The sequence below is a fragment of the Lolium rigidum genome, chromosome 7 (genome assembly GCF_022539505.1).
Source record: "Lolium rigidum isolate FL_2022 chromosome 7, APGP_CSIRO_Lrig_0.1, whole genome shotgun sequence".
Taxonomy (NCBI): domain Eukaryota; kingdom Viridiplantae; phylum Streptophyta; class Magnoliopsida; order Poales; family Poaceae; genus Lolium; species Lolium rigidum.
The window spans coordinates 203,661,709-203,667,708 of record NC_061514.1 but is presented as its reverse complement, the minus strand read 5'-3'; positions in this window follow the sequence as shown (position 1 = coordinate 203,667,708).

Below are 6,000 nucleotides of genomic sequence, written 5' to 3'. Positions count from 1 at the left end.
GCTGCTGGTTTCAATAGGATTTTTTTTTCCGATCGCGTTCGTCGTCGTACCATACGACTGGTTCTGCCGCTTGTACGGCTGCTTATCTCCCCAATTCAATCTTCCGCTACTGCTTCGTGTATCTCCATGGCTGTTGTTCCCGGTATGTTTGTGCTACTCATCGGAGCCTTTGCTGCTAGCCCTGACTGGATTGCGTCTGCATGATGCTGTCTTTCTGCTGGACCTAGCTTCCCGGATACCATCTCCGCCCACTTGATGCGTCCGCCGTCGCCTGCTTGCCGGCCGTCTACTGTGCGTTCGCCGCCGCGTGTTCCAACGGTCACCCCGTCTGTCAGATCCTGGCCACTGTTGGTCGCCGCCCCATCCGCCAGATCCCGATCGAGGCCGCCCTCCAGATTGTGGTCATCAACCAGATCGTGGCCGCGTGCGTGAAGCAGTTTACCAATCTGCTTGTAAGCATTGACTTATCCCAACTCCCAAGCTGGCTGCTCTGCTCTTGGTTGTTGCTGCATGTGTTGCTTGTGCGTGGGCTCGTTTGGGCCATGCTGGGCTGCTCTTGTTGGTCTGCATATGAACTACTTTTGCTGGCGCTGCTGATTGTGTTCCTCTCTGTTGCTGGTAAAAAAAATCTTGTCATGTCATCTTTCAGCACCGTCTCTCTTCACTCTTCGATGATATTCGACTGTATCTATCTCGACATTTTCTAGTTTTCTTCCGCTGCGTCCACCAAGTCCGTTGATCTTTTGTGTCTCTCTTGTCATGTGAGTCCACCATACCTTTATGTCAGCCTGTTGCTGCTGCTTGGCCCTCTGTGGCTTGATTCTCTTGATGTGCCATCTTTCGACATCCCATCTTCTTGTGGGTGTGTGTCTTTCTCGGATGTGACATTTGTTGCATTGTCATTGATCTATGCACTTTTCTTTTTCCCATTATCCCTCGGTGTCCACGTATATGTCTCTTGAGTTGTACCTCTGAGTCGCCGGTCCATGTATAGATCTCTTGAGCCATACCTCTGAGTCCACGTTGACTTGTCTTCCTATCGTCATAAGTGACGGGTGTGTTCTTGTGTTATGATCTTTCTGTGACATGCTTTTCTTCTTTTGGCCGTCTTCCGGCTTGTGTCGATCTCTTCTTCGATCGATTGCGGCTTGATTAAACATGTTTTGAAGACTCTTCGTGCTACGATGACACTCAAGATGCGGATTTGGATTATCATTTTTTTTGTAGTTTTGCCTTTCTTCAAATGCAATGCTATTGCATACGCTTTGCATTTGAGGGGGGTGTTAAGGAGTATTAGTATTGGTCTAGGTCTCTATGAGTCCGTATTTATCTAGGTTTACTATTCTTGTGCCTTAAGTCTTTTGTACTATATATTGTGGTCTTTTTCCCCCTGATAATACAAAATGCTATTTGTCTAACACCATCGTCTACAACGCCCACTCCGCCTTCAGCGTCGTGTTACCTGCAGCCGCTGGTATGTCACCACGTGTCGATCGATGTGTAGTTGTGTGGATACTGAGCATACTCCCCTTAACATGAACGACTCCACAATAGAGCCCCCGCCTGACGAGAGGAGACGAAGCCAAATTACCCGAGCGCCGGAGTGTCGACTGCATCCGTGGCCGTGCCGCCATCGCCGTCCTCTTCCTGGCCATGGACTCGCTGTACCATCGGTAACGACATCTTCATCTATTCTGTTCGGTATGTCATGATTAGATCATTTGCCTAGCTGATAGCAGCCCATCATTTGTTCCCACGTGTATCTCTATTTTTCTTTTTCCACACACTGGCTGCAATCATCCGATCGATCCGCTCATGTGGTTGTGCTAGCTCAGCTCATGTCAAAAAAAAAAACTATAAATTCCATAACTCTAAATCTACACGTTGGTTTTAGAAGATTCTTTTTTGCGTTAAGCTTGTAATTATATTCTTTACAACTTTCGTGTAGAAAGTTTTCTCATCCGAACAACTTTTCAGACATCATTATCACCATCCTGAAAAATATCTAATCTTGTAAAAATCATGTAAAAATAAGTACACGTTCAAACGTAGTAAATATAATAACCTGAACTCATAAAAATGTGTTTTTTTAACACAAGTGGGATCAGAAGACCCCGGTGGAGCTTTTATATATTACCAGGTGGCAGGTACAATTTACAGAAAGACCCCTTATCATCTCTTGCCGTAGGAAACCTAACATTTGAAGAAGAGACCTTCCACTTTACAACCAGCACCCTGAAAGATAACAAGAAAAGGCAATCAAGGACAGCAGTGCCTCTGCCACAGGACGCCGGCAAACTCGAGGCGTTTCCGCCGAGTTCCGAGCGCGGAGAGCTCGAACGCTCAACTCCGGCGAGAAGATCTAACCCCTCGCTATCGCTGGATGGTCGGGGACGAACCACTTGACCCTCCACCGGCGTCGAGCTCCAGCAGTCGATCATCACGGCCTCCGCCGTGGAGGTTGAAGAAGGGCCACCATCTTGGCCGAAGATCGCGATGACGAACTTGTCCATCGCGTGATGCGCACGAAGAAGATCTGCTCCAGTGTGCTGCTCAGAAGATGGAAGAAAAGCGGCTTCATTTGGCTTCCTTTCCACACCACCACCACCACCACGGTGGCATGGGAGAGGAACAATTGACGGCAATTACACTGAAGATCTTATTTTTCCAAAAGACGAAGCCAGCCAAAAGGAGGGACCGAGGAGGGCCGCCATGGGCCCCCCCATAGGCCGGCGCGGGCCCTGTCTCGGCCGCGCCGCTCGGTGGGGAGGGGCCCACAGCCCCCTTCGGCCGCCTCTATTTCGCGTACTTCTTCGCCCTGAAAACCTAAGCTCCAGAGAATAATCGCGAGGAGACACAGCCGCCTCTGCGGGGCGGAAAACACCAGAGAGTAAAGAGCTCTCCGGCAGGCTGAAATCTGCCAGGGAAATTCCCTCCCGGAGGGGGAAATCGATGCCATCGTCACCGTCATCGAGCTGGACATCATTGGGACCATCATCACCATCATCTCCATCATCATCACCGCCATCTCCGCCGCTGCACCTCGTCACCGCTGTAACATCTAGGGTTGAATCTTGATTGTTTGGTAGGGGAAACTCTCCCGGTATTGATTACTCCTTGTTATTGATGCTATTGAGTGAAACTATTGAACCAAGGTTTATGTTCAGATTGTTATTCGTCATCATATCACCTCTGATCATGTTCCATATGATGTCTCGTGAGTAGTTCGTTTAGTTCTTGAGGACATGGGTGAAGTCTAAATGTTAGTAGTGAATTATGTTGGGTAATATTCAATGGTTTGATATTTAAGTTGTGGTGTTATTCTTCTAGTGGTGTCATGTGAACGTCGACTACATGATACTTAAACTTTATGGGCCTAGGGGAATACATCTTGTATTCGTTTGCTAATTGCGGGGTTGCCAGCGTGACAGAAACCTGAACCCTCGTTGGTATATCGATGCAGGAGGGATAGCAGGATCTCAGAGTTTAAGGCTGTGGTTAGATTTATCTTAATTACTTTCTTGTATTTGCGGATGCTTGCAAGGGGTATAATCACAAGTATGTATTAGTCCTAGGAAGGGCGGTGCATTAGCATAGATTCACCCACACAACACTTATCAAAACAATGAAGATTAATCAGCTATATAAAGCGAAAGCACTAGACTAAATTCCCGTGTGTCCTCAAGAACGTTTGGTCATTATAAGTAAACAAACCGGATTGTCCTTTGTGCTAAAAAGGATTGGGCCACTCGCTGCAATTATTACTCTCGCATTTTACTTACTTGTACTTTATTTATCTGCTATATCAAAACCCCCTGAATACTTGTCTGTGAGCATTTACAGTGAATCCTTCATCGAAACTGCTTGTCAACACCTTCTGCTCCTCGTTAGGTTCGACACTCTTATTTATCGAAAGTACTACGATACACCCCCTATACTTGTGGGTCACCAAGACTATTTGCTGGCGCCGTTGCCGGGGAGTGAAGCGCTATTGGTAAGTGGAATTGGTAAGGGAAACATTTACTGTACGTGCTGTTTTTATTTCTGCTCGCTGCTATAATTCATTATGGAGAGGTCTTCTCTTGAATTCCTCTTTGGAAAATCTACTACTACTGCAAAGGCAGTGGATGAGGCGCCAGGTGAGAAAGAGGTTCCATACAAAATACCTATGAAAATTATTGAACGTGTTGTGGATAACCGCTATGAAGGGGATGGAACCTGTCCATCCCGGAGATCATTTACTCGTTTTTACATGAATTATGCGGGTTATTCAAATGTCCAGTATTGCTATGGATGAAGTTAGGAAGAAACTATTCTCTATATCGCTGTCTGGTAAAGCAGCGGATTGGTATAAATTGCTGAAGAATAGGGATTCTCTTGATTGGGAGGACATTGTGCCTTTATTTTATTCTAAATTCTATCCTCCAAGTGAAATTCACAAAGACCGGAACCGCATATATAATTTCTGGCCTCATGATGGAGAGAGTATTGCCCAAGCATGGGGGAGATTGAAGTCTTTAATGCTCAAATGCCCCATTCATGAGCTTCCTGGTAATATTATCATTGATAATTTCTATGCAAGACTTTCTTTTCAAGATAAGACCTTGCTGGATACTTCTTGTTCTGGATCATTCACACGCAACAAAGAAGAGTTTAAAAGGGACCTTCTTGATCGGATCCAGGAGAATACTGAAGGATGGGAGAACGACAAAGATAGAGAGTCAGGTATAAACTATGATTATAAATGCATTGAAATTTTTATGGAGACTGATAAATTTCGTAATATGAGTGCTACTTATGGTCTTGATTCTCAAGTCGTTGCAAATTTTTATAAAGCTTTTGCCTCTCACTTTGAATTGCCTAGGAAGAACTTTGATAAGTATCATGAACCATACAAAGATAAAACTGATTCATCTATAAATAAATGTGCTATAATTGAAACTGTTGATCATATTCTTCCTGAAGGTTATATTGAAAAAACTCCTTTCCCTGCTAAAATGAAGGAGTATTCTGTTATAACTAGTGCGGTTAATAAAAGCGCAAAGAAACCTATAGAACCTGAAGAACAAATAAAGGTTGAACCTGCTATTGCAATAGTTAAAGATCTTGTGACTGAAAATGTAGAAGATGGTCATATTATTTTCTCGTGAAGATGCTTCTAATATTGTTTCGCATCCTAATAAGTCTAGGAAAGCCAGTGTTCCTATGCTCTCTGTTAGAATTGGTGATCATTGTTATTATGGTTTATGCGATATTGGTGCAAGTATTAGTGCCATTCCTTATGAGCTTTATACGGAGATCATGCATGAAATTGGTTCTTGTGAACTTGAAGATATTGATGTGGTTATTCGGCTAGCTAATAGAGAAACTATCTCTCCTATTGGTATTGTTCGAGATGTGGAAGTTCTATGTGGTAAGATTAAATATCCTGCCGACTTTTGGTACTTGGTTCTGCTGCTAGTAAGTCTTGTCCTATTGTTTTTGGTAGACCTTTCCTAAATACTTGTGGAGCTGTTATAGATTGCAAGAAGGAAAAAATTGTGAATAAATTTGCTGGTGAATCTTATGAGTTTAATTTCTCTAAATTTTCCAAAACTCCTTATAAAGCTCATTTGCCTAATAATGATTTAAGAGTTGAACAGTGTGCGTCTATTGCTCTTGCTCCTAATAATCCTCTGCAGCAACATTTGGAGGATAGTGAGAGTGAAGTCTTTAGGGAAGAAAGGAATGAGCTTGATGAAATTTTCCTTCGTCAACCTATTCTTAAACATGACTTGCCTAGGTTGAAGATTTAGGTACAACACCACCACCAAAGGAAGATCCTGTTTTTGATTTAAAACCGTTGCTCTGATAATCTTAAGTATGCTCATATTGATGATAAGAAAATATATCCTGTTATTATTAGTTCTAAGCTTTCGATTTTGAGGAAGAAAGGTTATTGGAAATATTGAAGAAACACCGAGGAGCTATTAGCTACACTCTTGATGACTTGAAGGGGAT